Here is a 24,028-nt window from a genome sequence, read left to right on the forward strand (position 1 = left end):
GGACTACATGTGGACCATGAGAGAAAGAGAGAAGTCAAGGATCACTCTTAAGATTTTGGGGATGGAGCAACTGGAAGGACAGAGTTGCCATTAAATAAGATTGAGAGGGCTTTGCAGGAGAAGGTCAGGAGTCCCATTTGGGGCGTGTTAGTTTTGAGCTGTCTGTTAGACATCCAAGAAAGGTGTCAGTTAGGCAGTTGGAAATGTCTGGAGTTCAGGAGAGAGGTCTGGGCTGGAGATATAAATTTGGGAATCAGTAGCATATAGATGGAATTGAAAGCCATGAGAATTGAAAAGAATCATCTAAGATGTGACTGTAGAAAGAGGCAAGGTCCAAGAACAGAGTCCTAAGGAGTCCTGGTGATAGAAAAATAAAGAGAATCCAGCAAAGGAGATTGAGGAGAAGTAGCCAGTGAGGTAGAAGGAAAACCAGGCATTCCTTCATCTGTACAATGAATTTGTTACATGCCACTTTTTCTAACTATGACAAAGAGATACATCAGGGAGAGCTATATTAAAAGGTGGCCTGCAAAGAGCAGACAGAGAGGGTGAACGCCAGTCTCCTCATCCCCACTTCAACAACAGCACCTGTCTGTGTTTTCTCGTTCCAATGGGCTGCTGCATAAGATTTCATTTATTAAAAGGGTGGCAGGGACAGGAGAAGGTAGATTCCTACTACTTAAAAAAAAGAAAACCATTACCCTGGATAATCTTTAAGGTCTACGATACCTTCTGGCTCTAAAATTTATTTGATTCTACCCAATTCTAACAAAAAAAGAATTTTCCAATGTCCAAAGCTACTTACCACAGTGACCTGACAGAGTCAAGATAGAGATGGGGCATTTGATTAGTTTCTCTTCCTTGAGATTTCCCATTTGTTCTAGGAATTAAGTCACATGAAAATAGGAAAAGAAAAACATCAATTGGCCTAGAGGAGTAGGAAGTCAGTGGAGTTTTAAATATGAAACCAGGAAATGTTTAATTAAACAGCTAAGGCATTACTGGCTTAGACCTGAGAATAAGCCTGCTGTAAATCCCACTAACCTCAAAAGTATTCCATTTATCTAAGAAAGCCACGGAAGCACATTCCAAGAGAGTTTCTTGCTGTACCACGCTGACAGAGCAAAAGAAATGCACTTTCCCCCCACAAGTATTAATAATGAAAAATAACAGTCACTGTTTGTCAAGCGTTAAACGTGTCCTAGGAACTGTTTTACACTCTCTGTGAGTATTCCTTCACTTAACCCTCACAGCAGTCTCAAGGTAGGGACTCTCAGGTACCCAACGAATACTTGCTCAAAGAAAATTGTGACTGGGACTGATACGAGTTAACTTGCCCAAGGCTACCTAGCTGGGTAACTAGTAGATCTGGGATTCAACCCCAGGGTACTCTGACTCCAATGCCAGGATTCCTAAATATGATAGATAGTTGGACTAATTCCCTGGGTCCTAATAGCAGGTGAAGTGGAGGCTGTGGTGTGCCCCACCCAGCTGCCGCCTCATTCCCCCAGCTGCCAAGAGCATAGGCTACCGATGGCTCACAGCTGAGCTCTCCTTGGACAGCCCCCTCTGCCAAAGGGATCTGCCCCACCAAAGGTGACTTGCCCTCCCGATGGAGGCAAGGACACAAAGGCCCAGCCCCTTGCGTCAGTTCAGAATCCCTGTGAAGGGCCTTCCTGCTCCAGAGTTCCAAAATCAGTATTTCTCTCCGTCCAATCCTGTTTTCCTGATACCCTCATGAGACCACTTCCCACACACCAACCTCCATCTCAGGGTCTGAGTCACAGGAAGCCAATGAAGACAGTGACATCTGTAGAGATCTGCTTCAGCCACTAATTCTATTTGTTTAATAACCAGCAAATATTTACTGAGCCCCAGGAATGTGTAAGGTTTCTTCTGCTGAGTAGGGCCTGTATAACATTTGTGCATTTTCTATTGGGTTGTCTTATTTTAAGCTTTACAGGAGTTCTTTCACATATTTCAGATACTGATATCATATGAGTAACGTGTGTTGCATTCATGTTCTTCCTGTGTGTGTCTTATCTTTTAGTTCCATGGAATCTTTTGTTACACTGAAGTCTTTATTTGGGGACTGTCAAAGGTGCAGAGCTTTTATGGGTTTTGCATGATTGCACTTCAAGTGTCTTATCTAACAAAGCCTTCTCTACTGAAAATCAAAGAAATGCAAATTGAAGCAACAAGATTCAATTTTACATCAACTGTATCCACAAAATTTAAAAAGTCTGATGATCACAAGTATGAGTGAGTGTGGAGAAGCAGGGACTCCCCTCCCACTCGCCATCCTGCCAGTGGAGTGTAAATGGGTGTAACTTACAGGGCACTAATTTAGCAAGAGAACATGGCCATGCTGGTCACCCTGAAATTCCATTTTTAGTTAAAATCCTAGAGAAACTCTCACACTTAGGTGTGAGGAGGCACATACAACAAGGTACATACTTACTGTTTGTAAGAGCAAAGAATTGGAGACAATATAAAGAAATGCCCATCAAAGGGAAACGGATAAATAAATTGCGGAATATTTATACAGTAAAAAACTTTAGCCATTTATGAAATAAATATAGATAAGGTTGCAAAACAGTATGTAGGGCAAAATAATTGCTAAATTTTAACTTTAATATTAAGTTTATAAACCTGCAAACTAATAAAATGTATTTTTGGATACGTAAGTATGTAGTGTAAACATATGTATGGTAGTAATAAACACTGAATTCACAATAACAGTTGTCTCTGGGAGAGAAAGAGGGAGGGAGGAGAATGTTATTGGTGTACATGGGAGCCTTTACAGTATCTGTGAAGTTGTGTTGCTTAAATTTTAAAAAAGTCTGAAACAAATACAGCATAACATTGGGATTTGATAATGTCAACAGTAAGTACACAGTGTTTATCATATCATTCCCAACTCTTGTTGGGACTGGCTAAGGACTTTTCACTAAATTTCATCAACAAATGAGACTTTTTAAGGCTCTTGAGCAGAGGAGTGATGTGACTGTTTCTGTCCTGTGGGAAGATGAGTCTCGCCAGGTGATATAGGGTGGTTCAAACAGAGGGCAAGAGGAGGTGAGGAGCTGGGAAGGTCCTCAGTGAGTGGCCATGAAACCTCCAGGAGGCTGCAGCGAGGAGAAGGGAAACAAGCCAGAGGCTTTGCATGGTGGTATTCTACCTCACATTAGAGTTAATTAGTTAATTTTGAATCAATTAAATGAGGGCAGTAGAGAGCGGTTCTGAACACAGCTACCTGAATAATCATGGAAGGTGGCTCAATTAGACAAAGCAAAGATCTCAAAAATTGGAGCTGGTTGTGGGAGATTCTCATTTTGATTCTGGTTTTAAAGTTGTTGCATTCAAGGTGCTGATGGGACCTCTAGGGAGAGAAAACAAGAAAGCAACTGAAGGTGGGAGCCTGAGGTTTGGTGAAGAGAGGTTAGAAGGATGGTTTAGAAGTCAAATGCAAAGAAGTGAGGGGTAATGTGAAAATGCTGGTAAGAGCTTAAAAGAAGGTGGAAGAAGGAAGGAGAGAAGCTTGGGGATCACCATGTAGACTTTGAAGCTCTACCTCTCCATTGGCCCTGCACAGCAGGCCTGCCCCTAACGTCTCCTGGCCAGGAAGAGAAAATAAATGGACGCCTCATTTACTGGCCTGCTCCCTCTGTTCCGATCACCAGCTCCACCCTACACTGTGAGGGCCTGGGCATGGTATGCATGGACACCCCATCCCTCATATCCACATTCTGTCCTCCCAGCACACACATGTACACGAGCCACCCCTCAGGAAAATGGTGAGGAACAAGGCCTTCAGAGGTCCAGTGAGAGGTACTAGGGTCATTTGGGCCAGAACTCTCTAGTCATGGGTACACAGATTGTGGAGGAGCAGGGCATAAGCTCTGGGTGGATACTCTTAACCTGCCAAAACATCTTGCCCCACTGGTTGGGAGCAAAGCAGAGAAGGGTCTGAGCAGCATCCTCTCAAGCAGGGGTTCTGGAAAAAGGGTCCAGTTGCCCAGGTCTAAGGGTAGTACTGCCCCATGGCCTGTGCAGTGCCAAATTGGCAAACTGTTCCTGAGTGATCTCTCATATTATTGTCAACATTTCCATTTCCACTTGGGTCACCAGGAACATGGGGTGGAGCACTGGTGGGAGAGTAGGAAAAGGGTAGAGATTCCAGGGCACCAGTAACTCATTAACTCTCTATACTTTTCTATCAGCAAAGGAGAATGAGTATCTGTTGATCATTCACTCAATAACAATCTGGACTTGCAAAGCAAAAAGAGTCACCTCTTTTTGGGGCCAGTGCTAGACCCAAGGCCAGTTCTCCCCAGGCACCTAGTTTTCCATGAGAAGACAATCCATCCGAAATCAGCAACTTCCTAGACTTCAACACGAACCTGCAGCCTACACAACAGAACCTGAAGTCTCAGTGCTAGCCAGGCAAACATGAACAACAAAAGCAACCAGAACAGTTTGCAAATTAAAAACCTGAAATAACTTAATAATAGTAATAACACTTCCTATTGATTGAATACACTGTTTAGCCTAGCAAGAAAAATTACACCTCAAAAGAAAACAGAAAAATGTTTTCTACCCCATCACGTCTTCCTAAAAGAATAACACTACTAACTTCAAAAATATATGTAAAAAAAGAAAAAGTACAAATAAACTAACTTCTTTCCAAGAGTTATGTGGGGCTCAAGATACTAAAATTCCAATTTTTCTGTGCTGATGAAATGGAATACTTTCTCCTATCATCCTTCAAGTTTATACTGCAATAGTAAGATACAGTATCTTACATTTCGAAGCTATGAGAAATGTGTTGGCACAGACTCTTTAACGCAGATTACATAAATCAGGGCTGGTTAAACACACAAGAAACAGAGATGGCAACTGAAGTAATTTTACAATTTGCTATACACAGTAGTAAGAAAAACAGGAAGTAGGTGTTTATTAGCAGTTCCAAATATACCAGCCAAAATACAACTCCCCATGGAGTCTGAGTTATTCAAAATATAGCAAAGAACAGAATTCCTAAGATTATAAAAGGGTAATTAATTACAAGCAGTGTTCACAGACCAGTGATTTGGAAACTACCTTCTTATTGAAGATCTGGATCAAGAACAAACTTCAAAGCAAAATTAACTGATCTCAGATTCACTGCATCTGGTCAATAAACCCTCCCCCAAAATGTCACTTTAAGCCACTCGAAAGCCTGTCTTTTTTATTTAACAACAATTCTATATACAGTGCATCAAATCGTCATTTTTCACTTAACTTGGTTAAGAATATCACTGCCTCCCCACATAAGCTGTTTGCAGTAAGAACACCATGTCTTACTGATATTCTGTAAATTGCACTGGACAGTCAGATGCGTTATTTAGGCTTGTTTCATAGAAACATGGCTCATTATGAAGCCAAGCTCACAAATCAAGAGGAACCACTTGCTTGGACATCTAACATGACCTTGCAGCTTTCAAAAATCTTGTCTTTGATTGGGTGAACTTATAAAATACACATTCCAATCATTTCTGAATTAGGACAAAGAACCTGTAATTTTAGTGGCAGTGATTCAAAAATGAGTATTTAAGATACATGAAATATAAATATACTTTAATTTTTATAGAAGTTATGTAAAGAATTTCAATGAAAATTCTGATGACTTGGGGAATCAGATAATTACGAGTCTTAGGAACTTCTGGCAATAATGATTACTTGTGAGAGTGATCATGGACAAATCTCTAGCTGTTCTGTGACTCAGTTTCTTCCTGATAAACAAAAGAGGTTCAATGTTTGGCTCAGCTACCTCAAAAACTCATTTGGATGAATGTTAAAGACTTAAATATTTGTGAACCATCATTAGACCCTCTGATTGAAGCCACTTTGAAAGTGCAAAGAATCAATGAATTAAACAATTTGTCTTAGTTCTGGAAATGGAAGAGATTAAAGGAACCTATGTGTATACATATTTAATTGGAATGGTCTACACACACCTTCTATCAGTCTGTGGTCTTATGAGTTTAGACTTACTAAGGAGGAGAAGGAAGAAGAGTTCTTTGAAAACAACTCTACCAATTAGCAATAGGATAATTAGAGACAAATTAGCTCTTGTGCTCCAATCTGAATAAGACCTTCATGTGTCTTCCTTGATTTCTGAAGTCCAGCCTCATGGAAAGCCAGGCTACCCTCCTGATATCACGTGGGTTTCACCGCTCTTGTGGTTGGCCAGTCGTAATTCCCATGAGAGAGGGTAAAAAAGATAAGAGGGAAGGGAGGGAAAGAAAGAGAAGAAAAAGAGAGGGAATGAGAGGGGAACTTGTTGGCATTCTTCCTTCTCCTCTGCTCAGACGGTCAATAGGCTGGGTGTCAGGATGACTCTATGTTCACACATAGTGTGTCCTCCTCCAGGGAAAACAGGAGGGCATACAGCTTCCCAAGTGACTAAGTTCTGGACAACAAATTATGATGGAAGCAAAGATGGCCACTCTAAGGCCTGGCTCTAAAACAGACCCATCAATTCTCTCTCTTTGCTTATCCCAGCAGAGGACTTCAAGGCAACCCTGGGGAAAGCAGAGGCCCTGAAGGGCAGGAGCTGGATCCCAGAATCTATGCTTGGAGGATAGTCCCACGGAAGCCACCTTCTGAGCACCCAATGGACTTTGCCTATGCAAAAATAAACATTTATTGTGTTAAGCCACTGGGGTTTGGGGGTTTATTTGTTTCAGCATCAGGTAGCCTACCACATCTAATACAGACTAGTAAAAATAAACTCATTAAAGTCAGTTCCCTTTGGCCAATCAGTGCTAGGCTCTGAGGCAGCTGGATAACTTGGAAAAGAGCCTCTCTCATTCCCTCCCTGTTTTTCTGGCAGGCCAAGCTTCCTGCTGACCAGCTCAACTGGTGGTGGCAGCCAGATCCAGGGCCTCCTCTTGGAACTTCTGAAATAAAGAAGGTCACAGATGTTCTCTGCAGGTCACACCCTGGAAACTTGCTTTGTACTGACTAGGGTAAAAAGTCCATTTTCTCTTATTCCCAGAGTGATACATCAGGTCTCAGTTCTCCACCCTCCCCACAACTTATAATTAAATATATTTGGGTCAGGTACTGTTGTTTATTGTGATCATTCTCAGAGCATGGCCTAGTGGGTACCTCCACTGATCACCAGATAGAAAGATCCACACAAAAGTAATCGGAGCTCATTCATTATTTTGGATGAATAAAGTACTAGCAGCAAACCTGAGATTTTTGGCATCCTGGAGCTAATGAAAGGACTCCAGGTATCTGCTCAGAGAAGGCAGCAGAAAGCCACAGAGAGTCCCCAGTCATGAGAGCATTAGAAAGCACCTAGCAAGTCAGTCTAGAACTCCCAGCCTCTGGCATATTCTCTAGGTGACATTAACCAAAAGAGTTAATGAATGTGAATTTTTCCAAAGTTGTCTTTCTCATTGAGTTGTTTCCCCCAATAGGGTCCTCTCTCTTTTCATCTACACTAGAGCTATAAACTAGCAGACTTGGGCTGCATCTGGCCCACAGATATGTTTGTTTGGTCCTCACAGTGTTTTAAAAATAGTGATAGCGACATTTTTGAAATGAGATTTTTTTGTTTGTTTGTTTAATGAGATTCCACACACAAGATTTAGATTTCTGGCTCTTCTTGAAAAATCAGGAAGATTGAGCAATACTGGACCGACGTCCGCCTCACGGCAACACTCCATGGGAACGAGGCCGCTGCTGCCCGTGGCACGGGGCCCACTGCCTGCTTGGCCCTGCCTGAGCACCACACATCACTCTGGCCACTCTGCTCTTCATGTTTGCCACCTGCCCTGTGAGGCACTGGGCTTACTTCTTGGAAAATATTTTTACTAATTTACGCAACATACTTTTTTCCTGGCTTGCTGTGTCTGGAGCAGTGCTCGCAGATGCATCAGGAAGAACGGGGGCACAGGCAGGAGAGGACATTCTGTCATCACGTGCGGCCTCTTATCTCCCTTCCACTGGGCACAGACCCAGGAAAGGGAGGAAGGCAGATGCTCCCTCAGCACTGGCACTGCGAGCCCAAGGTAGCTCGGCTCAGCATCACCAGGGGAGGGATCTTATCATGGGCAGGTGTACTGAACATGTGGCCTGAACTTGCCCTTGCAAGATGAATGGGGTCCCCTTCTGTGCTTTCTGTGTGGCTGCCACAATTCCCAGTTACCTCAGCAGGTGCTTGCGTTGGGAGGGAATTCCTCGAGTAGCAAACAGCTGCAGCCTGACCCAAGCCTGGGCTCTCTTGCTCTCGCCCCCTCTGCAGTGCCCATGACTGGTGTGGGACCGGGTGTCTAAAGGTAGCACGGGGATTCCTGGATGGGGGCTTGACCTTCTGCTACTGATTAAGACAGTCCCCGGATTTCATTTTGGATTTTGGTTTACGTTTTACATTCTTTAATTTTCTTCCTTTTTTTCCTTTTCCTCCTCATCATTATTCATTCACTATTTATTCAGCTTCTGAATATAGTATTTCAGAATTTGAGAGTTTTTACATAATTATTTCAATGTTAAACACAGAGACACCAGGAAAGCAGGAATCACATCCAACTGTACCTGGCCCAACCCATAATAGACGCTAAGTATTTTCTGTACGGTAGACGAAAAACATCAAGACCTAGTGGCACATTATCCTGAGAGCGTATCCTCCTCACCAGTATTTGGGGACATGTCAGGGCACTTCCTTTTCTGACTGTAAATTCTGAAATACAAGCACTCGGATTTCACTAATCATACAATACTTTCATGAAGCTGGAAATTTATGGTCTCTGGTAATGCTGCTACCATTACCAAAACATCAGAGTAAACTCACCTAGAATCTTTGCTGTGTCTGAGCTTCAGCATTTGCCATGAGACAGAAATTACCTCGTGCAAGTGAGGACAGGCCCTTCCTCCCACAAACATCGGGAAGACCAGAATCCTTCTCTGTTAACTTCATCCAAAAAAAAAAAAAGAAAGGACTTTGCAGGAGACTGGGTTTGTGTCAGAGAGTCACTTACTTCTTTAGAGGAACTCAAACAATGTCGTCTCTCCACCCTCTCACCTCAGATTGTGTTTTTATTAAGTGCGTACATCCAGAGAAATATTAGACTTCCTTGCCTTTATTTCAGTGGTTTACATAATGCCAGGCTGGAGGCAGGGAGGTGAACTAACGTGACCTCAGGGGTCATGTGACAGATATTGCTTAGGTTCAATTGTTGTCTGAGAGGGACTGGGGGTTGGGTGTGACATAATAATGTTAGCAGAAACAATGGCCATTGAGTTTATAGAGAGTCTTTCTTCCTGTGATTTCAAAGCAAATTTCAGGCCTAATACAAGACATCAAAAAGAAATAGGCCAAAGACTTGGCAACTGCAGCCTGCAGGGTAATTCACTCATCCAACCATTCAGCAAACACCCACTACCCTTGGGACGCAGTGGTGGACGGCACAGTCACAAGGCTGGCCTTCTCCGAGCCTTCCATTCCGTGTTCTTTCTGGTGATGTTAGCTTGCCCTGTGTTGGTTTCCCCCCGAAATATTATCAGTGGGATACACATGAAATGGCATCTACATTCTTCAGTCGAGCATTCTGTTTCATCTTCAACAGGATTTGTCAGAGAGGTCTGGGTCTCAGCTTGATGATAGCACTGTTTTTTTGGTCTTAAAAAAAAATTGTTTCAAAAAAAAAAATCTTCCAGGAATTAATGGTCAATTAGTCAATAATACTGGGGATGAGCGGACCCTGCAGGGAGAGGGTTACATATGGACGATGCCCTTTCTAGTCATAAGGCGCTGAGCCAGGAACTGGGAGATTCATGTTGCTTAACGCTGAAGCCCACCCGCCTGGGACCTTCCGGACCCACCCTCTGCCCAGTGCAGTTACCTCACTTCCCTAGAATGTCTGCTCATTTTCTTTTCCCAGCATCCTTTCTATACAAGCACCTTCCAGCCAAGTCAATTAAAAAAAAAAAAACTCATTTCCCATCTTTGAATGAATCCTGAGAACCATCCAACACTAATGTTAAACACAGCAGAGCACCAAATGTTTCAAGGGGGAAGACTGGGAAACAAGGAAGTAAGGGTTATCCATTAAGAGTGGATTCAGAAGTGGGAGGGACATGGTGACTTTGAGATGAAGCTCATTTACACGAACCAAAACAAAAATCTGCGAAATGCATCTGGGAAGAAAATAAGATGTGAAAGGCAGAGAAGGACACAGAGAACAATAAAGGAAGGTGTTTTGCCTTTTCTGTTAGTTGAAAAAGGTATAAGGACATATAAATGTATAATCCAAAGACCCCAAGAGTTTGTTACATTTAAGTTCAAAGGATCCTTCTACAAATTTGCAGAGAATATCTAAAGATGTTCCACAGGGAACACAAAATTTAATTGTGTAATATGAACAAATGAAGTATTTGTTCAGTATTTTTCTCCATGCGTGGACACCTCTTCTACTCCCAGCCCCACCCCCATCCCCACACTCCATGTAGAAACATGGAATTTCTTTGGAATTCTGCAGCCAGAGATCAAGAGTCTCATCTCAAATCTCAGAGAGGAGCCTTCTCTCTGGTTTGTAAATTGGACAGTTATTACTTAGGAGACAGTAATTACTTTTTGGAGTTTCTCCAAGTTTTTAACCTATTATATTTGAAAAAATAGGCAAAAAGAAAACCAATTCCAACAGCTCCTGAGATCAAATGTTTTTCCTTCTTCACTCCAAATGATTTTTTTAAGCTGTTTTACCCAAAGATGAGTACTAAGAATCACAAAAACCCATCGCTTCCTTAAATACCAAAAATTCTTTTTCAATCCTCAATCTTCATAATGATATAACCTATATAAAAGGCAGGCAAGTCAAAGACATTCCAGAGGAAAAGTTGGTCCTGCATTGTTAATTATCTTCAGGTATTTCCTTTTTTCCTTAAAAGGCTTAAATAAACTCACCAGTGTTTAATTTTTCTAGTCTTTCCCAAAATTATTGCTACAGCTTTTTTAAATTGGGTAACACAATTTCTGTTTCCAGTTAACTAATGTTCTTCTCTGTGTCATCCAAATTCAACAAGGAATAAATAGTATTGCTGTGAACAAAACCTTTTACAATGGTTTGAATTTCATCTAAAAGCATGTAATCCCACATAGCCAAAAGCAGTTTCTAATCTTTATATAAGAACTTACAAGGCAAGGAATTCAAAGCCATCAGATTAAGTGAAAAATGTGAATGAAGAACTACAAACCCCTGCTTAGCTGACACAAGAAAAGCTCTATAATATTTTCTAAGTTAATCATTGCTGTGGGTCAGAAAACTTGTGAAATATGCCTAGTAAGTCTTGTAGGTCATTATTTACTGAAATGCTACACTGAATGGTTATTTCTTTCTAAATACTAATAACCTAGAAAGCTTGGCCTCATTCAGCAAGAGGGTCAGCACAGAGGCATCTGATAAGTGTCAAAAGTGACTGCCTCTCTTTAGTAAAGGAATTTCCTAAAGGAAACATAATTCACAATGACAAATGTCGGCATTTTTAGAATTACAAACATTACCTACAACTTGAATTCAGGTTATGAACCCACTGGACAAAGTTCAGTGCTTGTTTAGTAGCTAGTGGGCAAGTCTCAGTTTAAAAAATCTAAGTATGCATAGAAATATATAAAGCGCAACATAACAAAGTCTCTTACTTGGAATGAAAGACTGACATCATAGTCATGATAAAACTGTCTCCTCACTGCAACCTACCGTTAAGTTGTCTACCAATGTATTTCTCAATTGGCTCTTTCAGCTAAAATTTCTCAAATTTAATAAAAGTTGTTAGCAGAAATGTCTATTAGGGATATGTCTGATATTGGCAAATGAAAGTCCTCCACCCTAGTTCCTCATTCAGTAAGCATGTGAGATCAATTTCTAAGCTACTTTTATTTTCAGAGACATAAAAGAGTCAGTGTCCATTTCAAAATGATAAACTTGCCATTAATATAGTCATATGGCTGGGTCTGGCTTACTGCTTAAAATTTTCCGCTTAAACAAAGACAAAAAAATAGGAAAATTGCCTTAAAAACCACCATGTTTATAATTAACTTATTAGTAGATCGTCATGAAGGAGGAAACCCTTTGAAGTTCTGTTCAAGAATCCTTAGCATTATCTGAGTGTTGAAGTGCTCTAATTCGGCCACCCCTAACTTTAGAGGTACATTCTACATATATATCTAACATCTATAGGGTGTCTCCTAGTCTAACGATATTCCTCTGATACATGATTATTTGAGAACATTCTCGCAAACTGTGGCTACAAGGAACTACATTCAGAAAAGTTTATGCTCCTTTTTCCTGAAAGTAAGAAAAACTTTAGATGGTCAGGAAATATGAAATATTATTGCCAAACAAAATACTTAACTTCTAATTTCATTATACACTTAACATTTCTGATTATTATTTAGGTAAAAAAAAAAAGCTATGTAAGATACATTTTGCATGCAATATATCAATTTTACTTTTCTTTTTTTAACATTTTTGAACTTACTATACAGCTTCAAAACTGTTTTAATGTAATTTTTTTAACCAGAAAGGAATTTGGAATGTGAAAGATGGCTTTAAATTTCTATGTCTGCAGAAATACAAGGGAGAAATTTTTAATTCTTAAAACCCAAGAAACTATTGTAAATGAAATGAGAAACAGATATACACTGTACATCAAACTTTTTCTCACAGGTGTGCTTTCTTAATGTTAAAATACCCGTGTGAATTTTCAGTTTCCCATAATGTAATGGGAGACAATAAATTCTGAAGTTACCCCTTTTACCTTCAGCCCTAACCACAGAAGAAGTAACCTCTTGTCTATTTAGATTTTCTGAGTATACCCATGTCCTTCTGTGTGTCATACCAAAGCAAAGGTTTGTGTTGCGAGCCAGAGCTTATTGCAAGATCAAAGCTCTGGGCCACTCACAATAAAATGAGAGGGTAAAGCCCAAAGAATCAAAGAAACAAAGGAAACGTTTAGGAGATAAGGATCAGTCTCAGATATGACATTTCATCCACATCAGATCCTGTGTAGAAGTTCAATTCAAAGTTCATAAGACAAAAATACAAAGCAATCAGCTTTAAGACTAGGTTGAGTCTCTTTATCTGCATGTCACTGATTTTCTTTCCATTTTTAAGAATGAGAGAATGTCCTTTGCTGGATAATTGAACTCATCTTTGAAAATCCTATGTGCATATAAGGTTGTGTGTGGATAAGCAAGGTTATCATTGCAGTGCCTCTTACCTAAGCCTTACAAATAGATATGATAAAGCACTCCTATAAAAGGTGAAAAACTAGTTTAATTAAAATACCAGTTTCTGGAATTAACCTATTGGATTAATACTAATGGAAGTCTTTACAAAATGTTAAATATATCAAGATAAATACAAAAATGACATATAAGTACTCAAATAAAAATTTGTTGATGGGAAATAAAATACAGGTAAATACGCTTTGGAAAGGCATTTCAAATACTTATGTAAACTGATTAAGTGGCTTACTGTGTGTGCTACTCAAATACAATTGCAAAGCATGTCAATTCTGTTATAATAGCTCAAGAGATGTTTTTAGAATATATGATTTTGATTATGTTAGTGTATACATATACATTAAAATACTCTGAGCTACATGTGAACAATTAGGTCATTTCACAAGATTTGAAAAAATTTTTTCAAGTTATTTTATTTTTTTCAGGATTTAATATAACTTTAAGAAACAGACTCCCTCAACTGTCATTAAGTCCACTTGCAAAGTTCAAAATGTTCAAAAGATACATTTAGATTATTTGGAATGTATTTAAATAATGTTAAGATTCACAAATAAATTTATTATTTAGAAACCTTGGGCTGATAATAGAATAACACTTATAATCATTCAAATACAATTTTCTAGTGGAATTTACATTGTCTCACAATTACAGGTATATAAATTGTTACACTGTCTGGTATTAGTACAGGATTTTCACACCAAATGATGCAAAAAAAAAAAAAAAAACCCAAAGGATTCTCATCTAAAAATCAACATATATCAGCCCCATAATTGTAGGCATAAAGTTGTATTTCAGATTACAATCTGTACATTTTGTACAGGCCTTTGAAATTCTCATAAGCATTTTACAAATTTCTCCTTGGTACCTCTGACATTTTATCAGTTACCAAGAGAAAACTTGTATGTAATAAGCTGGTGTCCTCTGAATTGCCAACACAACTATGGTCATAATCATATCTATTGAGTCCTGAGCATCTAGGACCTGCCATACACTGTGATGAGGGTTTTGCACTGGTAAATTCTAGTTCTTAGCAGAAACCTGAAAGGTGGTAACATTCCGCCCAGTCTACAGATGAATTAAACTAACACCCAGCAAGGTGAGGTGATTTCTGAGAATTACATGCTGGTCAATGCCAGAACCCCAGCCTCTTCTATTCAAAAGTAGGTTCTCTTTCTCCATAACTTCACTACTCAGGGGCAAAAGAGTCTATGTCACTCTATGAGCATAAAGAATACAGGAATTTCTCTTAAACTATTCTTATTTCCTCTTTGATAACTTTTTAAATAAAATGAAAAACAAAAAACAGAGCTAGAGACTGGCAGTAAAGATAAGGACCCATGTCAAATTTATGTCCAAAATATTTAGTGTAACTATTTGCAAAGTGATTTTATATGTAATTAGAAGGTTAACCAAACTCTCAGGAAGCTCCTAACTGTATTAAGATAACCTTTTTATAAACTCTCACCAAGTAAAACATGCACATACAGAAAGTTGCCAAAAAAAAATACAAAAACCAAATAAAGTTCAAACACTTTATTTGATTAAAAGTTTTCTTAACTAACTGGAATGTTTCCTTCGATTTTCTCTTTGGATTCTACAGCTATATTATGAAATTGCTTTTCAATTCCCCATACAGTGATTATTTAATCATGCCTTTACCAGCTGTGAACATAGCTTCTCTCCTGATAACAGTTTATTTTTAAAGGAAATCATCTTTGAAGAAAATATTTTGATATTATGCAGCAAAATAAGGGTTCATTGGAAGAAATTTTTTAAGAAATCAAAACAGAGATCACAAAAAGAATGAGTTCTAGTTAGTCTGCAGGGGAAAAAAGGATGGTGGCTACAGAAAGATAAACCCAGCCACTCACGTGGGAGGAAACAATTGGCTTGTCCCACACAAACAAGCCCCTCTTTTCCATGTTCCACTGGGTGTTTTGATGTCCTTTAGACACTGTCAAATATCCAGACTCTCCTGTTCTGTCTTTCACCAGCTCTCTCTCTCAGACCAACACTGCCTGGAGTATGTCAGGTTCTACAAGTCAACCACAAGATCTCGCATGGTTAAAAATCTTCACCTTTAAGCAAGTAAAAAAAGGAAGAATCTCAACTTTGAGGGACATGGAAGAGATAAGGTGTAGCCTGACCACCGCAGGCAGCAAAAGAAAGGTAGGGAGACTAAAAAAAAGAGATTACCCTTTCTTCTGAGCACAGACCCATGAGAACCATGGAATGAGGGAAAGTAGGGAGAAAACGGCATTAACCAAGGAGAGGATGGGACCCCACTGTCAGGAAATACAGAGGAAAGGAAATGTTTGCCAAGGCTGTAAGGCAAAGTCTCAACCTCAGCACTGTGGACAACCTGGACTAAATAATTCCTTGCGGAGGCTGCCCTGTGTACTGTGGGATGTTGAGCAGCACCCCCTGCCTCTACCCGACAGATGTCATTAGCAACACCCACCCCAACAGTCTTGACAACTAAAACTGCCTCCAGACATTGTCAAATGCTCCCCAGCAGGCCAAATCACCCCAAACAAGAACGACTGCTATAAGAGAAACCAGTGTGGACAGGTTCCGTCTACAATATCCCATCCCGACTCCAAGATCTCAGTTTCATTCATCATTTATTAGGCATCTACTTTCAGTTTCTACCCTGGATGCCGGGGATTCTGCGTTGGGAAAGACTGTATCCTTGCCTTCAGAGATGCTACAATTTAGAGGGAAGTAGCTCAAAGAGTAAATGAAATAAAATGCTATAAAGGGTGGGAAATAATGTAATCAAAGGGGAAACTGAAAATAGTAACTATTGAAGACAATAAATAGTGCCAAATGCTGGATCAGGGTCTGGGAGGCCCTCTGGTAGTGTAGGCAGTAACCCTCTAATTGCTAAATCACCGGGAAGTCCTGGTGGAAGTAGTTCATTCTTTAACAACCTGTCTGTACTAGAGCACACAGCCTGGAGAGCCTGCCCAGGCTAGGACAGAGGCAAAAACAAGGGGAAAAGCAGAAAGAAAGCTTTGTTGACTAGAGATAATGTTAGGCAGGATCTCAAAGTCTAAGTTTACCTGGTAGATAAAAAGAGGAAGGGAAGAGAGATGGTCCAGGGAGAAACACAGAAGTACCGATCCACCAGGGAATGCTAAAAGAACTCCAAAAGATCTGATGTGCCAGAGTCATGGGTTGCAGGGGATGGAGAGGTCAGAGACACAGCTGTAAGGCAAAGCGTGAATGCCTTCAATGGGCTTTATCCTATAGGTACTGGAAAACTGAACAGTTTTAAGCAAAAGAGTTAACAAGATTATTATGACAGGAGTTTGGCAAATAGATTAAAGAAGCAAGGATGGACTGAATAAGAACAGAGGAAGGAGATCAATATGAAGCTCTGAACTAAGCACACACACACAAAAGATATTAGAAGGTGAAATCAACAGGAATGAGTGTTCAGTCTGATGTAGGAAGTGGGAGGAGTCATTACAGAAAGAGAACAGCCTTGTTAGTACATAATTCCTTGCACATGTCCTCACTGTGCTACTTCAGAAAGCTCTGAACTTATAACTGCAAAACTGTTACACCTAGAAAAAAAACCTATGTCAACTATGCTACAATAACAAACCCAACATTTGAAACAGTGACTGTCATTATAAAACATTTTTTTAACCAAAATGCTTTGGGACACGTCCTAAATTATACGAAGGACCTAAGCACGTAGAACACACAGGGACAGTTCCAATTTGAATTTGTGTTGAGTAGCTTGGCCAGACTTCGCTTTATCCCTTAGATTTAAATTTTCATCTCTGTGAGCAACAATCTTCAAAACAAGAGAGATTTTGTAGAGCTTTTGTTACCGTCAAATTTATCTAAAAGCACTTTTCACCAAGCAGATTGAAAACAAGCAAAGCTTCTTCCGTACACTTGAATTAAACTAGTTGCCCTGCTTTTCTTTGCAAATATCAAGAGCTTAAGAAACAGCATATAGAAAACCTAGAAAATATTTACACTCAGCAGATATGTCCGGTTGAACTACGGGAGTCCACCTCAGTAGAGATTAAAGATTAACAGGTGCAAGGAAAGGCTGCTGTTAAAACTCTGATTCGTATCATTTCATCTCACAAAGAGTTAAAGTTCACGTATATTCTATTTTTCCCTACCACGAAACAATTTCTTTTTCCTCCCCTATTCATTTTAGCAGCCCTGTCTTCACCACTCTCTTCCTCATTCCATTCCTCACCCTCACCACCACCCCAAGAAAAAAAAAACACCCATCTTTTCCTCCTTCAACACGCCACACTCTGCATTGAAGCAGTCTTGGGTTATTTTGCTTCCTGTTTGCCATGGTGATGTCATCACTGTGTATCTTAACCCGGAGCTGGCAAGTACATATCTGTATATACCCATCACTCTTGCCTTGCCCATGGCAGACACTGATAAGAAATTCTAGCACTCTTTTTTTCCCTGATTCTAAGTACTGCCTCTGAAGCTTTCTCAAGGCAGCACCGCAGGCTAACAAGGCAAACTGTTTGGGGTGGGCACGTGAAATGAAACCTAACCCCCATCACTGTCTGTGGCATCCCGGTCAGGTGCTCCCCATTTCTTCTGTTGATGTAGCTCTACCTGCACAACTTAAGCAGCAGAGGTCCACCATGTATGAGGCAGGGTTTAAGAAGAAGCTTTTCCTAAAATTCAACTACAAGCTCCTTACCAAACCAATTCCTAAATACGCCAGGCACCTACCTAAACAAACTTTTAGGTTGTTCCTTCCGCTCCCCTTTTCCTCTTTCATTTCCCCCTCTCCACCTCGCCATCCTTCCCTTAGTAGTAAGGGTTGTCACACTAGGAACCTTACGAATCTGTGAGGCTGTGGATGTTTTAAGAAACTTCCTCAACTGAGGGGAGACCATTGCTTCACCCCTGACGTTTTTAAAGCCTAACCACGCTTGTATCCACTGTAAAAGGAAATGCAAGCAAACTCTTCTCACCTGTTGCAGGTACGCCATTGGGCTCCTAGCCGGTTACCTCCTGGCATCACGGACACAGGGCCTCTAGGCTGGCCTCCGGCGTCAGGATGGGAGGTAGAAGCGAAACCCTGGGTGAGCACTAGTCAAATCCACGACACCTACCTTCACTAATTAAGGTCGTTTAAGTTTGCATGTCCTCCAAGCCGCGGGTAGCCTAGCCAGTGTTTGCGGGAGTTGTCCAGGAACTCGGAGTCAGCTGCGACTAGTTGGAGCTGAACCGGTTAAAACTAGATGGGACCACCGACCCTCCAAGTGGGCATGCGCGAGTGCCTGCGCCCGGTGACCTTTTGACGTCAGAGGGCAGCAAACTCCACCCTCAGATCGTGCTTAGCGCGTCCACGCAGGAATGTGCAGAGGCCTGTAGTTACCACGCCTGCGCAGGTGATGATTACCGCATGTTTTTCCACTCACCTTGCTGCGCGCCCCCCCCCCCGGTCGCCCCACGCTTCGGACCGCCCTGCTGCTTTATTCCCCATCCCATAAATCCTCCCCTTCCACAGCCTCTTGCCTTCCCAGAGGCAGACCTGAAGTTTGTCCTTCCTTCTCTTTGCTTGTCTTTCTAATTCAAACCTCTTTGCTGCAAACCTCAGCATCTCTCTGGGTGTTGGGCGAAAGGGACCTTGTTCAGAAGAAAAAGAAGTGAGAGTAGGGGCTGAAGTATTCCCACCGAGTGACTTTTAGGCTCTGCCCTACCCAAGCTGTGCGATAAAGTATAAGAAGAGGGGAAAAGTTGGAGTGGGGAGAAAAAGAAGAGGGGCAGAGCAGGAAAGAAGGCAAGGAGGGTGGAGGAGAGAAAAAGAGGGGAGAATGAAGAAAAGCAAAGAATGAGTGCTGCACGGGGGTTCCTTAACTAATCGTCACAACAAACCAGGGAAATAGGCATAACAAGGGTGACTATTCCTTTTAGTTCCCTCTCCTATGAGGAACAGTAGGTTTAGAAAGTTTAAGGAACTTAAGATCTGCTAGCTAGCAAGTCTCAAAGCAAGGACTTAAACTCTAGTAGGCTGAACTCAGACCTGCTATTCCTACAAGGACTGAAAGAAAAGACAATGAGGGAGGGTAGAATGAGCAGCCCAGAGAAGCTTGAAGCATCTTTGAAAGTAGGGAAACAGAGTAAAACTAAAAAAAAAAAAAAAAAAAAAAAAAAAAAATACATATAAGGACTTTGGAGTTCCTCTAGCCAAACAATTATTTTCTGAAGATGAAATAGGCTAATAGAAGCTAAGAGATTTCTCTCTAGTGAAAATGAGAGGGGAGCCTCTTTCCTTCCAACCCTAAGTCGTCTTCTTAGAAAGACCTGGAAACAGTTGGGGTGGGGTGGGAGGGGAATGGGCGGCAAGGGAAAAGGGTTGGGATTAGCTATTGTTGTCCTCAAAAAGCTTAGTTCAAGTGTAATGATGGTACTAGGAGCTTTCTCCTCCTGTCTTCTCGGTGGAGGTTGGGGAAGTTCTAGGGTAGACGTGTTGGGGGGTCCAATCAGTGGCAGTTGATCAGACAATCCTCATCAGCTGGCTTGCATGGCATTCCATATGAGCAGTCATCACATTGTGCATTCTTGGAAGGGACCATCACTTAACAGGAACGTGGCTGGCTTTGTTAGGTCTTATCTCCTAATCTGCAGTTGGAGGTTTTCCTTCCTTTTGCAGGTGCTCTCATTTCCTTCATTATTTGTTTATTAGAAAATCTTGTGGGCTTCCAGAGTCATTATGCTAAGGAAGGTCGAATGTGATAACATATTTGTGTTGGCCAAGAGGGAGGACATAGCAAATACCGAAAGTCACATAATCATGAGTATAACTGAAAGTGGTGCTTCACGTGTAAACAAAGCTCCCCGCCTCCCACAGTGGGGGTCAGGAAGGTTTCAAAAGCAGGGGGAAGGTTGGTGCTACAAATCTGGTTGCTTGAGCACTGTGGAAGTCGTGCCTAGAACTACTTGTAAGGTTTAGTTTGGGGATACTATGGACCAGACAGCCTTTCTCAAATCCAAAAAGAATTCCTGAGAAGGTCTAGGCTGGACCAAGCTTTCAATATGGGGAAATAAGTTCTCTGTTAATGGACGCCCCGAAGGCCTAGAGAAAAAGCAAAGCAAAACTAGTGGGCCAGAGAAGAACTTACCTTAGCCAGGTCTCCAAAACCTAAAGGAATGAGGAAACAGGCCAAGAGAAACCAAGCAAACTTTCTGACCCAAGCACTATTCAGATGGCTTCCTTAGTTCCCACATACCCTCTAAATACTAAGTTGACAGCAGAAGTCCTCCTTTCCATGTAGGATCTTACATTGCTAGAACCCAAGAATCTCGGTGTGAGCATTGATTTTTATCATTACCTCACCATGAAATAAAAAAGCCAAAACTTGAAACACATTACTATCGTATGAAAATATCCCATTCTTGAAATTCCAACCTTTTCTCTCTTGCCTCCAGTACATCAAAGGCCATTTGTATGAGTACTATTTTTATAACCTGCCTAGGTTGCTAAATACATTTAAGATAATAGTAAAAGTCACATAAAATATGCATTATGGTGAACAAGAGGAGGATAAAGAAAAATGAGAAGGGGAAATAAGGAATAGGGCATAAATTCTAAGCAGGAAGGTGGCTAGTGCACAAAGAATATACCCATGAAATCCTTCACATCTGCTGAGAGGCAACCACGATGTATTTCAAAGCTTTCTAGCTGCCAGCAAGAAAGGAACATGAACCAGGACAGAGCTGAGAGGGTCCACAGGCTAAGAACTTTTACAAAGAAGCCATGTTGTTTCCAATAGACCACAAGGAAATCTCTTCCAGGAAGCCTCAAGTAGGTAGATCTATGCAGTGTAACAAGCATGTTCCTGGACGCTGATTAATTTCATCAACTATCTGCTGAGGTCCTACTAAGTGCCAGGCACTGTGAGCAAACCAACTGTTCTTACCGTCATAGAACTTAACATCTGGGAGAGAAAGACATTTCCCAAATCATCACAGAAATGAATTATAAATACAATAGTGGCAAGAGCCACAAGGAAAGGGGGGGGGGGGGCAGTGCTGGGAGAGAATCTGACTTCACAAGCCCTCGGGGTAAACTTAGCTTTGGGTTTCGAGCACTGTTGGAGTCACCAATGTCTCACTTCCCAGATTACTTCCCTAGAAAAAACACAAAGACTTGCTACTATGTAGTTTAAAAAAAATAGGCTTCTCACATTTTTTATTGTAAACTGATACATCAGATGAATATATTTCTACTTTGTCACACAAACGAATCCTACGTAATCAAAACTGGATCATACAAAAAGAGCGCCAATGTATGTGATTTTTACCATAAACATTCTTTGAACAAAATTTAAAGTGTTTTTTTCTATTCCAATTATCCTTTACTAACAGTACCCTGCCTTTTTGAAAATTGTAAAGAAAATTAAAGTGCCTTAAATTTGCGAAGAGTTTTACAGTTTTTAAATTCTTCTCAGGCACTAAATTTATTGTTACAGCTTTTCCGTGAAGCAGGCAAAGCAGAAAACTGAGGCTCAGAAAGGTTGTGGCAAGGTCAAATAAAGTAGGGAAGCTAAGGATGTCTCTGCCTGATCTTTAAGATGAGGGGCTTTCCTCTCTACCACTCTGTAAATTACCTGCAAAACTCCTGGAGAGGATATTATACACAAGAAATTGGGCTACCCAACAACTGAAGTGTAAAAGTTGGAAGCAGGGACAATCTCTTATGTACAGACTTCACTCATGTTCAGTGTAAATTACTTAGATCAGAATCTTTCACAGAGAAGCAAGATTAAGTGATTTTGATTTTGCAGGGTTTTTTTTTTTAACATGCTTTCTGAAGTGCTTAGTGCACCATCTCTTTGGCCCCAGGAGCTTCGCCGAGAGCTCACCCAGATCTTTGACACACTCCTGAGCCAAGCACCCGTCGTGCAAGCCCAGGCTCATCCTCCCAGTGATAATGCACGATTTTTACCTCTGCATCAGATAAAACAGCCCCCTGCCTCCTGGCATCACTATTCTTCCCTCTCCGGGAAAACTCCTTGGGGAGACCTTCCTAATGATCCAAGTGTGTGTGGAGTTGATCAGAGAATGAAAAAACTGAAGTCTTAGCAGGATGAAACTGTTAGGCATGTGTAACAGTATATGTTAGATAAGCATTCTCTCTATCCATTTTGTCCAGACTTTTGTGTTTGTTTCTTTCATTTGTAAACACAACCTGAGAAGAACAAGACAAAATCATGGAGGACCAAAAGTCCCCTTCCCTTTTGGTCTTATCTGCTCCTTCCTCCAGATTTGCAGTGAATTAATGGACACTTCAAATCAGAAGGAAGACGCTAGCCCACGCTAACCGAATCAAGGCCAGGTGGGCCCTCACCTGCTCAGCAGAGCTGACAGAGACCCTTGCTTCCAGAGCTCAGCTATGGAAATTCTCAGAGCCACAAACTTTGGAGCTGTTTTTTTTGTTTTGTTTTGTTTAAAGTGATGAAAGGACAGGGTCTAGAGAGGATTTGGGGATTTTTCACTTCTGTTGATTCTGCTGGTCACCAAATATTTGTTTTTAATGATGTAAAAAGCACTGAGCTGGTGCTTTTAGGAACAAAAAGCATTGTCTGTCCTCCCAGAGGGCAGAGTCTTGCACTTTAACCTCTGTCCTGAAATCTCACAAGGGAGAGTCTAAGAGGCCCTCTTGAGGACTCACCATTCTCAGAGGAGCCGCTGCTTCTAGCTAATTGTCAGCAGCAATGATTGCAGCCACGTGGCATAAGCTCCCTTTCTATTTTGACTCTACCAGGTGATTCTGAGGAATTCTGAGGTTACTCCTGAAAGTTTCTCTACTGAGACCTTCAGGGAGAAAACAAAAGCCTTGGTGTGTTTCTTTAACGGTGGCTAAGGGTGTGGGTTCGAAAACAAGTCAGACCGGAGTTTGAATTCCCACTCTGCTACTTTCTAACGGCAAATGTGGACAAGTTTCTTAACCTCGCTAAGAATTCTCTGTAAAATGCAGATAACAATTAGAGGAGAGTCAGTGATTGTGGAGAAAAAACGAGGTGATGCAAGTAAGCACTTTGCAGGGTCCAACCAGAGCGCACATTCTGTTGATGTCAAGGTCACCAGGGTTGTCGCCCTCATTTGCCCACAGCAGCACCACTCTCTCCTAAGACATGATGAAGGTTGGTTCCACTGTGATACAAACATAACCTATGGCACCTGCTAACCACTGCACTTAACTGATTCCGCTAAGGCAGTCTTCTCCCAAGCACCCATCGTGCACCCATCATGCACTTCTGGAACAGGTCTGGGAGACGGGTATTGTCCTTCTCCCCTCTCTGCTACCATGCTCTGCCTGAAAATCTGCTTTCTTACCGACAGTCTTAATGATTTTTTTTAGAATGCATTGTTATATTGGTTTAGATTATAAGGCACTTTTCCATCTGCTATTTCATGGTATTCTTACAACCACCCTCTGAAGGAGGGACTTTGATGCGCCCAAAGGCACCTGCTGGCAAAAAGCAGAGCAGGGATTAAACCCAGGTGACCCCAAACAGAGCTCTTCCACAACAGCCTGACTCAGAGATGGGCTTCTCAGGTCCTTCCTCTGCAGGAGGGGCCGCTGCAGACAAAGGCTCAAGTAAACCCTTGGGTCCCTAATGAACCCACTAGAGAATCTAGCTGTTGCCAGTACTACTTATAAAACAGACCCACTTCTCTCCAGGAAGGCATATCAGCAGAAATACGTTTCACTGTCCCCTC

At 41.2% G+C, this 24,028-nt stretch overlaps 1 long non-coding RNA gene across 1 annotated transcript in view; it reads right to left on the bottom strand.

The window, feature by feature from the left end:
- The window catches only part of LOC116664277, a 173,342-nt gene extending 154,820 nt beyond the window's left edge, over positions 1-18,522 (bottom strand). Inside the window, exon 1 of the long non-coding RNA XR_004320710.1 lies at positions 18,412-18,522. This is a non-coding gene — a long non-coding RNA (uncharacterized LOC116664277). The remainder of the gene's footprint in view (positions 1-18,411) is intronic.
- Positions 18,523-24,028: the final 5,506 nt, after the last annotated feature.

The sequence above is a fragment of the Camelus ferus genome, chromosome 6 (genome assembly GCF_009834535.1).
Source record: "Camelus ferus isolate YT-003-E chromosome 6, BCGSAC_Cfer_1.0, whole genome shotgun sequence".
In the NCBI taxonomy this organism is placed as follows: Eukaryota; Metazoa; Chordata; class Mammalia; order Artiodactyla; family Camelidae; genus Camelus; species Camelus ferus.